Raw genomic sequence first — 12,156 nt, 5'->3', positions numbered from 1 at the left:
ATGTTGTTAGGGCTAACAAAGTTCCCCACAAGAATCACAGACTAGCAAAAATTCCAGTACCACACATATGAAATCTCCTTTAGAATGGTTGATCAGGGTAGTCTAAGTAACTATCAAAACAACAGAGACTATGGATGTTACCCTCGGTTGCCCCTCAGAGATTCAAGGTAAGCCCCTATTGCTGAAAACACTACATACTTAGGACACAGGACTCAGATTATTCCAGATGGATCTAACCTGAGAGCCTTCCTGTGGTCTAGCTTCATTGGTACCAGCACACGTTCTTCAAACTGCCAAGAGAAGGAAGCAATTAAGAGTTCTACCCCACTTCAATAGATACAAAACAGTCTTAGTGGCTGTTCTATTACTGTGAAGTCACACCATGATCAAGGCAACTCTTATAAAAGAAAGTATTTGACTGGGGGCTGGCTTACAGTTTCACAGGTTTAGTCCATTATCATCATGGTATGGAACATGGTGGCACATACAGTGCTGGAGCAGTAGCTGAGAGAGAGAGAGAGAGAAACTGCTATGGGAAAGTTCATAGCATTAAGTGCTCTCAAAAAAAAATTAGAGAGATCTCAAACTAGCAATTTAACAGCACACTTTAAATCTCTGGAACAAAAAGAAGCAAACACACCCAAGAGGAGTAGATGGTAGGAAATAACCAAACTCAGGCTGAAACCAATAAAATACAAAGAGAACAATACAAAGAATCGTTGAAACAAAGAGTTAATTTTTTGAGAATATCAATGAGACAAACCCTTATCCAAAATAAAAGTCAGAGAAAAAATATTCAAATTATCAAAATCAGAAACAAAAAGGGGGCCATCATAACAGACAGCAAGGTATCCGAGGAATCATTAGTTCATACTACACCTATACTCCACAAAATTAGAAAATCGAAAGGAAATGGACAAATTTCTTGATCCCACTTATCAAAGTTAAATCAAGATCAGATAAACAATTTAAATAGACTTATAATCCCTAAGAAAATAGAAGCAGGCATTAAAAGTCTCCTGATCAAAAATATATAAGTCCAGGGTCAGACAGCTTCAGTATAGAATTCAAACAGACTTTCAAAGAAGAGCTAATACCAATATGCCTCAAATTATTCCACAGAATAGAAACAGAAGGAACATTGTTAAATTCAGTTTATGAGGCCACAGTCATCCTGATACCCAAACCACACAAAGATTCAACAGAGAATTACAGACCAATTTCTGTAGAACGTGTCTCTCATAAACACCACCTGTCATTTAAAAAGCTGATGGTCAATGAGCTGAGGCAGGAAATAGGAAGCAGGACAGTGGCAGCAAGAGAGAGGATTATGGGAAGCAGTAAGAGATAAAAGAAAGATACAGGGAGAGCTAAGAAAAACAAGATGGAAGACAGCCTGAGAAGATAGACATAAACCATATTCTCCATGATGGAGACTCTGAGGAGATGCTAAGAAGCCAGCCAATTGGGACTGAAGGAAAGGTTACTGACCACATGACAGACAGAATAGTTTAAATGGGTTAAATAGATTATGAGCAAGTCATGGAATGAGTCGAAGCTTGTGGACTAGGCATAATAATAACTAGACTCAGAGTCATTATTGTTGAGAACTAAAGGGCTTGAAGGAAAAATGGATTTAAAAATTGGTTTTACAAATTTCCTTTATGGACAGTGTAAATATAAACCAAATCCAAAAACACATCAAAATATCATCCACCATCATTGAGTAGGCTTCATCCCAGAGATGCAGAGATGGTTCAACATATAAAAATCTGTCAATGAAATCCATCATCTAGGGGCTGGAAAGATGGCTCAGTGGTTAAGAGCACTAACTGCTCTTCCAGGAGTCCCAGCAACGACATGGTGGCTCACAACCATCTGAAATGGAATCAGATGCCCTCTTCTGGTGTGTCTGAGAACAGCTACAGTGTACCCATATACATAAAATAAATCTTAAAAAAAAAAAAAAGAAAGAAATCCATCATATAAACAAACTGAAAGGAAAGGAAAAAGCCAAAAGTAACAACAAAACAAACAAGCAAACAAAAAAAACAAAAAACGTGATCATGCTGGAAAGGCCTTTGAGAAAATATAGTACCTCTTTATAATAAAAGTATTGGAGAAATTAGGAATACAAACAACAAACCTAAGTAAAGGAAACTTACAGCAAGCCTATAGTCCACATCAAATTAAATGGAGAGTGTTAGGGTCCGTGAATCACTGAAGAATGGTACCCCTGACTCAAATAGTATGCAAAAGCAAAGAATGTTTATTCCTGCATGCACGGGCCCAATTCCATGGGGATGGAAGAGCCCTGACTGAATTAGAAGATTTAGCTTTAAAGCCAAAAAGAGGAACAGTAGGGAGGGTAGGTGATCTATATCTTGATTGGTGGGTTCTATCTCTGGAGGTCTGGGTGATGCTATGATTCAGACTAACTATTCTTGCTTCATGCCAAGAAAAGGTATCTCTTGACCTCTTGGCCACAAGTCTGGCTAACTGTCCTCTTACAAGCTGGGGAAGGGTCCCTTTTACATAAGCCTGTGGTTGTACCAGCAACTGACTTGCCCAGTTCTGGGCAGTAGAAACTCAGGTCTAGTCTCCTGGATTGCTAGTTTGCAGCCTGTCATGGAGTCAACCTCTCTCAGGCCAGTTCATTCCTTTCAAGTGAAATTCAAAAGCAATTCCCCTAAAATCAGGAAGAAGACAAGGCTGTCTTCTCTCTCCCTATCTATTCAATATAGTACTTGAAGTTCTAGCTGGAGCACTAAGACAACTAAAGGAGATCAAGGGGATACAGACTGGAAAGAAAGAAGTCAAGGTATCACTATTTGCAGATGATATGATAGTATTTATGACCCTAAAATTCTACCAGGGAACTTCTACAGATGATAAGCAACTTCAGCAAAGCGGCTGGATACAAAATTAACTAAAAAAAAAAAAAATCAGTAACCCTTCTATATACAAATGATTAAAGGGCTGAGAAAGAGATTACAGACACAACATCTTTCATAATAGCCACAAATAATATAAAATGTCCTGGTGTAACTCTAACCAAGCAAGTGAAAGACCTGTATGACAAGAATTTTAAGTCTCTGAAGAAAGAAATTGGAGAAGATCTCAGAAGATGGAAAGATCCCCCATCCTCATGGAGTGGTAGGATTAACATAGTAAAATTGACCATCTTGCCAAAAGCAATCTACAGATTCAACAAAATCCCCATTAAAATCTTTACAGATCTTGAAAGACCAATTCTCAACTTCATATGGAAAAACAAAAAACTCAGGATAGCTAAAACCATCCTATACAATAGGAGAACTTCCGAAGATATCACCATTCCTGACCTCAGGCTGTGCTACAAAGAAATAGTAATTATAAAAAACACAGTTTTGGCATAGAAACAGACAGATTTGGGATTATCTGTATATACAAAAAAGAAAGAAAACCTCTTCAACCAATAGTGTTGTTCTAACTGAATGTGGGCATGTAAAGAATGCAAATAGATCCATATTTACCACCCTGCAAAAACTCAGGTCCCAGTGGATCAAAGACCGCAACATAAAACCAGACACACTGAACCTGATAGAAGAGAAATTGAGGAGTATCCTAAATGAATTGGTACAGGAGACAACTTCCTAAAGAGAAGACCAACAGCTCAGGCAGGAACATCAGCAATTAGTAAGTGGGATCTCATGAAACTGAAAAGCTTCCACAAAGCAAAGGACACTGTCAAAAGGACAAAATGGCAGCCCACAGAAAGGGAAAAGATCTTCACCCATCCCACATCTGACAGAGGACTAATTTCCAAAATATTTAAAGAACTCAAGAAACTAGACATCAGCAAACCAAATAATCCAATTTTTAAAATAAGGTGCAGGTCTAAAAGGAGGAATTCTCAACAGAGGAATCTGAGTTGGCTGAGAAGCACTTAAAGAAATGTTCAACATTCTTAGCCATCAGGGAAATGCAAATTATAACAACTCTGAGATTTTATCTTATACCTGTCAGGAACATTAAGATCAAGTGACAACTCATGCTGGTAAGAATGTGCAGCAAGGGGAACACTCCTCTATTGCTTGTGAGACTGGACATTTGTACAGCTACTTTGGAAATCATTATGGTGGTTTCTCAGAAAATTGGGAATCCATCTACCTGAAGACCCAACTATGCCACTCCTGGGCATATAGCCAAAGAACGTTCTACCATACCACAAGGACTCTTGCTCAACTATGTTCATAGCAGCTTTATTTGTAATAGCCAGAAACTGAAGACAACCTAGATGTCTCTCAACTGAAGAATATATAAAGAAAATATAGTACAATTACACAATGGAGTGTTACTCAGCTGTTAAAAAGCAATGACCTCATAAAATTTGCAAGAAAATGGATGGAACTAGAAGAAAAAAACATCCAAAGTGAAATAACCCAGACCCAGAAAGACAAACATGGTATGTACTCACTTATAAGTGGATATTAGCTATAAAGTAAGGGATAACTATAATCCACAGACCCAACGGAGCTAAGGAAGGATGGGGGGTGGCATGAATCTCACTGAGGAGAGGAAATAGAATGGACATTGTGAGTGGACAGGGCTGGGAGTGTTGGGGGGGGGTGGGTATGAGAACAGGAAGGATGGGTAGATGGAGGGAGAGAGTACTGAAAAAGACAACTGGAATTTGGACAAGCTAGAAACCTAGTGTAATAGAAACTCTCAGAAATTTGTGCTAAGACTCCTAGCAACATGGGATAACAAGCCCGAACTGGCCACCCTCTAAAACCAGGCAAGACTTCCCGTAAAGGGCTGGGACACCAACCCAACCATAAAACCTTTGACCTAGAATTCGCTCTGCTTACATGATGTGCTGGGGTTGGCTGAGTGGTAGTGACACAGGCCTTTAATCTAAGCACCCAGAAGGCAGAGGAAAATAAATCTCTGATTCCAAGGCCAGTCTTGAGAGAGAGAGAGAGAGAGAGAGAGAGAGAGAGAGAGAGAGAGAGAGAGAGAGAGAGAGGAGATGTGTAAAGGTAGTGTAGAAATTATGGGAGTGGACAACCAGTAACTGGCCCATCTTAAGAACCATGCCATGAGATAGAGTTCACTCCTGAGAGGGCCAGGACCCAGAGGCTGGGCACCCAGAGACCTAGGATAGAAAATTATTCCTAATGATACTCTGCTTTACTCATAGGTTTGGTGCCTAGCCCAGTTGTCAGCAGAGAGGCTCCATCCAGCAACTGATGGGAACAGATGCAGAGACCCACAGCCAAACATTAGGTGGAGTTCTGAGAATCCTTTGGAAGAGGGGACAAGAATTGTAGGAGCCAGAGGGTTCAAGAACAGCACAAGAAAATCCACAGAATCAACTAACCTTGGCTCGTAGAGGCTCACAGAGACTGAACTTCAACCAGGAGCCTGCATGGAACTGACCTAAGCCCTCTGCACATAGAAAACAACTGTGAAGCTTGGTGTTCCTGTGGGACTCCTAACTGTGAAAGCAGGGGCTGTCTCTGACTCTTTTGCTCGCTTTTGGAACCCTTTCCTCTTACTGGATTGCCTAGTCTAGCCTCAATATGAGGAGAGGTGCCTTGTCTTAACTGAAATCTTGATATAGTTGGTTGACTTCCATGGGAGAGAGGTCTGCCCTTATCTGAAATGAATCAGAGGATACATAGGGGCCCGTTCTTGTTCAAACCAGCACAGAAAAGGTGTGGCAAGAATTTATAACCAATTAAATTAGGAAAAGAAAGCCAAAAACAGTGTAGGAAGCAATCTGGTTTTAGGCTTTTGATACAGGTATAACAAGCCAGAGGATGGTGAGGAAATTCACAGATTGATCTGATAAAACGGGGTTTGATGTTTAGGGCTCAGAGGCAGCCAGCAGAGAATAAAGATCAGAGCTAAAACCTAGAAGGACAGGACTGCAAATATGAGCTGAAGCTTAAGGAGCCAGCTTACAGAGGACATACCCTGCAAGAGGAATAGAACTAAGGAGCCAGCCTACAGTCTTACTTGGGGACTAGGACCTCTTTAGTTCTCTGATACAGCTTTGTTTATTTCTTTGTGGTCTCCACTTTTCAATGATGTAAGAATTATTTGCCAATTTGGAAACTATCTTTGAGCCACTTATTTTTATAGCCTTTAGGGTTATGCTAGTGAATCAGCTCTGTGTAAGACAGGATGGACTGGTTTTAGTATTCTATGATTGTACTCTTCTCCAGGAACTGGGAGATTCTATTAGCTGGGAATTCTAAACAATTTTTTTCTTTTTTCCTTTTTCTGAAGAAAACAAAATCAGCAAAACAAAAACCATTATTCCGTGATAAGAATTTTCAACAAATTAGAACTAAAAGAAAAATACTTCAACGTAACAAAATCTGTATTTGAAAAGTTCACAACTAACCTCAAACTCAATGGTTTCTGAAAGAATGGGAGCTTTTCCTCTGAGATCAGGCATAAGACAGAAATGTCCAGTTTTGCTAAGCCTCCTCAACATAGAGTTATTCTACTTCAGTGGGTGAATGAAGGTGAAGGGGTGTGTCCACATTGGAAAGGGAGAAATTAAATTATCTTTGACCACAGATGACATGATTTTTTAAAGAGTTTAGAAAACACTAAGCCATTCTACAGGGGACAGGCGAAGAAAACTATTCAAAGTAATATGTGTAGTCTGCTAAGTGTCAGGATACAAAATTTAACACTCAAAAATCATGTTTGTTTCTGTCCATTAGCAATTATCAACCTGAAAGGAATTCCTTCACCTTTTTTTATGCATGCATGTGAATGCGTGTGTCTTAGGGAGGGGTGCACACCAGCTGAAGAGCCACCTGGAGTGTCACCTTCAGAAATATCATCCATATCTTATTGCCCTGGAGCTCAGCAATTAAACTAGACTGTGTGGTCATCAAGCCTTGAGTCTCAGGGGTCCTCCCTCTCTCTGCCTCCGCAGTGCTGTGATAACAGGCATATGCTACCACGTTGAGCATCTTTGTTTTTTGAAACAGGGTGTCATGATATTGCCTTGATTAGCCTGGAACTAGCCTAGACCAGGCCTCAAACTCACAGAGATCCGCCTAACTCTGCCTTCTAAGTAATGGGATTAAAGGCATGTGCTACCATGCCCTGATTGCACTCAGTCTTTTTACCTGGTTCTGAGGATCAAACTCAGATCCTTGAGTTTCAAGGTGTGATGGTGTGTATAAGCTTAGCCCAGGGAGTGGCTCTATTAGTAGGTATGGCCTTTGTTGGAGTAGGTGTGTTTCTGTGGGCACGGGCTTAAGACCCTCACCCTAGCTGCCTGGAAGTCAGCCTTCCACCAGCAGCCTTCAAATGAAGATGTAGAACTCTCAGCTCCTCCTTCACCATGTTGGTGGGACATGCTGGGATGTTATCATGTCCTCCCTTGAACCTGTGAACCTGTAAGTCAGTCACAGTTAAATGTTGTCTTTTATAAGACTTGCCTTGGTCATGGTGTCTGTTCACAGCAGTAAAACCCTAAGATACAAGGTAAGCCCCTTACCAACTGAGCTCTCTCCCCGGTCTCCTCAAAAAAAAATTTTTTTAGGGTCTCACAATAGCACCCTGAGGATTGTGATTCCTCAAATACCTAGATCATTTATGATCTAGGAGAGGAGGTCAATGAGAGAAAGGGGGGAGCGGGAGGGGAGAGAAGGAGGGGAGAACCGTTGTGCTAAGGATTTATCGCAGTAGGCAGAATTCTTACCTAGCATGAAGCCCTGGGTACAACCCTCAGAACTTGTGTAAAATAGACATGATAGAAAATATCTGTAAATCTAGCACTCAGGCTGCAGAGGCAGGAGGATCTTCAGCTAGTGATCCGAAGGTCCAACCGTGGAGCACGGTGTTGGGGAAATGGGAGAGAGAAGAGAGGGAGGAGAGAGATTAAAGAGGAGAGAAGAGAGGAGGGGGAGGAGAAGGGAGAGGAAAGAGAGAAAGAGATTTTGGGTATATTAACAAAAACTGAAAGCAGAGACTTGGATATTTGTACTCAAATGTTCATAGCCAAAATGTAGCAACAATCCAAATTTTTACCACGAGATAAATGCATAGATTAAATGTTTTATAAATACACAATAAAATAGTGCCAAGCAAAAGAAGTGAAAATCTGATACCCATAGAATAAAAATGAAATCTGAAAATGTTATGCTAAGTGAAACAAGACAGACACACAAAGGCAAACAATATGGAACTCCAATTACATGGGTACCTCCAGTCATCAAACTCACAGAGACAGGAAGTGGAGCAGAGAAGTTCCTGGCCAATGGGTGAATTTGGCCGTGATATTAAGAAGCTTGATAGTGCTTGGACAGCATAGTGGACTCTATAATCAAACAGTAGCCTAAACAGTATATGTTACATCATACATATTCTATTACAATTTTTAAAAAGGAAAACAAAATCCCTCACTAGTCTGCAAACCTTCTAATTTAACCATACACTATAACTATTTTCCTTTTCGATGGATATAACTTTATTTTTTGTAGTACCATACATTACAGAAGTAAACATTATGCATAACCATTGCCCAGCACTGACAACTATTAATGATTCTCTGCTTTACCTGCAGACAGGAGCCTAGCATAACTGCCATCAGAGAGGCTTCACCTAGCAACCGATGGAAACAGATGCAGAATCCCATAGCCAAGCATCAAGCAGAGCTTGGGGAGTCCTGTAGCAGAGGGAGAAGAATTATAGGAGCCAGAGAGGTCAAGCACACACACACACACAATTGAAAATAAAGACAGTGGTGGCGCACGCCTTTAATCCCAGCACTTGGGAGGCAGAGGCAGGCAGATTTCTGAGTTTGAGGCCAGCCTGATCTACAGAGTGAATTCCAGGACAGCCAGGGCAATACAGAGAAACCCTGTCTTGGAAAAAAAAAAAACATAAATAAATAAATAAATAAATAAATAAATAAATAAATACAGATCTTTAAAAAGACTACGTTTATTCTTATTAAGCCATGTGTGGTGGTACATATTAGTCATCTCAGATCACCATGACTGAGAAGGGATAAAGGCTTTAAGACCATAACAAATTGAAGGCTAGCTTGGACTACATGAAACCTTATTTCAAAAAAACAATTATTATCCATTAGTTCCTTACAGTTGGAAACCCCAAAGCTGTGGTTTTCAGATTAACAGGCAAGGTGAATATTATAGATTTTTTTTCCAGCCCATCTTCAAGTTTGATTTGTTGATATTATAAACCAAGAGGGAAGTTGTTTTGCACTCCTTGGAATAGAGATTTAGCTACCATTAACAAAAACCTCAACTAGCCAAGACTTACACAGAACATTTTCTTTTTCTTTCACATAACAGTCTGGAGATGGTCCCTGAGAGACTCACGCAGACCAGTCCATGAAATCGTCAGAAGATCCCTCCTATACTGCTATCCTCTTGACTATAGCTCCTGGTCCAAGGTTAGCCCACCACCTTGTCACTGGTGAGAAAAAGGAATAAGGACGGACTTATCCCTTTCCTTTTAGGACATTTGCCACTAGTTCCCTGTCTTCTAACCTCAGTTCAGTGACCTGAACTTAGTTATCTAACTCCTCCTTGAGAAAAGTGGTACTTGTGGGTAACCATGTGTCCAGCTAGTAGCATGGTGACCAAGGGGAGACTGGATAGCAATCTACTTGTGTTTAAGATTGTTACTCTGTGTGTGTGTGTGTGTGTGTGTGTGTGTGTGTGTGTGTGTGTGTGTGTGTGTGCTATGTATGTGCAGGTGCCTACAGAGACTAGGAAATGGCTTTGATTACTGGAGCTGTGGTTACAGGCAGTTGTGAGCTGTGCCATTGGAGGCTGGAAACCAAGCTTCTAGAAAAACAGCAAGCACTCTTGACTGCTGATCCACTTCGCCAGCCCCAATGTTAAAAGCTTTTTAACACAGTTATACTCGTAACATCTACAAAAATCAACCAGTCCCCACGCCGTTCTTCTATTTCGTTTTCAGTTAGAACATAAAATAATGGGTTTCATTTGACAGTTTCATACCTAGGTGGCATTGTAACTTACTGGTGTTTGCCTGGTCCTCCTCCCCTCCCCCGCTTCCCCTCCCACAGCTCTCCCGTGTAATCCTGCCTGAAAGCAAGCAATTATTTTGCCTTCCTTCTCCCTATTATCTTCTCATGTTTCTCCTTTTCCCCTCCTTTAGATCCCCTACCACCTTCCACATAGTCTCCCTTCACATTTTTTGTATATTTATTTAAATTCTACATCTGAGAATGCACATCATTTGTCCTTCTGAGACTGAAAAGACCACCCTTCCTTTGTTAAAGTCCACACAAGGACATATCAGATACTACTCTGTTTTATTTCTCTGTGTTATTTGGGGCATTTTAAATTATTGCTTATTTTTATTTTACATGTATGGGTATTTTGTCCGCATATATGTCCCTGTACAAATTGTCGGTGCCTGAAGAGAAAATTAGATCCTAAGAGACTGGAGTTATAAATCGTTGTGAGATGCCATGTGGGTGTTGAGAATTGAACCCAGGTCTTTGGGAAGCGTAGCCAGTGCTCCTAACTGCTGTGATACCCCTTCATCCCTACTTTTGTGTTTTGAGAGTTTGTGAACCCCAGATTGCCCTGGAACTTGAAATCCCTTTGCCTCTAGCTCCTGAATGGTAAGATTATACAAATATGTGTCACCCCCTGGGAGTTCCCTCTTTATCAGAAAACAATTTGATAATAATTCACATTATTGTATTATTTCAAAGTTGATTTCCTGATACTTGTCACTACTTCATTGAAACTGTTTGATTTTTATTAAAACTGTTGATCAATGAAGTTAACGACAGTCAAAGGTATACTTAAAAAACTGGTCTGTCTTAATATTTGGATGCTAAATTTGAGCCAGAGGTCCTTTTCTAGGTTCAGATGTTTTTCAATGTTAAATATCTCAGGGCTGGGGAGGTAGCTCCATTGGTAAAGTGCTTATGGGACAAGAATGAGGGCTTAAGTTCTGATCCCCAGAATTCATATGCTGGGCGGGAAGAGGGCTGCACATCCCCATACTCTCACTGCAGACAAGAGAGGATCCCTAAAGTTTGCGCCGCCCATAATCTAATTGAACAGGTGAGCAAGCTCCATGGTCATTGAGTGACTTCATCTCAAAAATTAGGTGGAAGGTGAGAGAACACACCCAACATGGACCTAGCCTCCGCATGCACACACACACACACACACACACAGTATCTCTGGGCTGAGGATGCAGTTCAATTGGTATTCTTCTAGCTTGTACCAAACCCTGTGTTCAACCACTAGAACTATATAAACCAGACACAGGGGTGCACACCTGCAATCCCAGTGCTTGTGAGGTACAAGCAGGAGGACCAGAAACCTAAAGTCATCTTTGGCTATCTGGTAAGGTAGAGGCACGCCTGGGCTACATAAGACCCTGCCTCACAAAACATAAATGAAACTGTCAAAGCATCTTTGTCAACCAGTAGCTATATCAATAAAACTGCACACGGCTGTCTCGAGATTTTAGCCTATAAGGAAAGTAAAACAGTCCTGAGCAGAAAGCGTCAGAAGGAACTGGTGACCAAGTGCAGCCTCTCCCTGGCTGATGACTGTGTAGGGCTACACCCTTTCCTCTGTTTCAAAATCTGCAGGTGTGGGCACACTCCAGGACGGGACCTGATCCTTTGCTCTGAGTGCTAGTCCCCAAGCTGAGAATGCAGATTTTTATACCGTTTTTTGAAAACACAGCAGCTTTTCACAGGTTCCTCTGCTAGTGTCTCTCCCTAGTTCTTCTCTGAGAGTGAAGAGAACTTTAGTGCTGGCATTCGCTTCGTGTCTTTAGGAAGTACAAGGGGCAGCAACGGTTCAAAATAAGGTCAGTCTCTTAGCTACAAGTGCTACAGAGAGCAGCAACTATTGCAGCATTTTAAACACCACACGGGAACTCCTCTCATGCCAATCCAGAACTGTGCCCACCTGACAGATTTTTGTCAAATGTTCACAAAGCAGATTGATTGGATGGATGGATGGATGGATGGATGGATGGATGGATGGATGGATGGATGGATGGATTTAGAAAAGAATAGCCGGGCGTGGTGGCGCACGCCTTTAATCCCAGCACTTGGGAGGCAGAGGCAGGCGGATTTCTGAGTTCAAGGCCAGCCTGGTCTACAAA

The sequence above is a fragment of the Mus caroli genome, chromosome 9, assembly GCF_900094665.2.
Source record: "Mus caroli chromosome 9, CAROLI_EIJ_v1.1, whole genome shotgun sequence".
Classification (NCBI taxonomy): domain Eukaryota; kingdom Metazoa; phylum Chordata; class Mammalia; order Rodentia; family Muridae; genus Mus; species Mus caroli.
Note: the sequence above shows the minus strand (reverse complement) of the source record.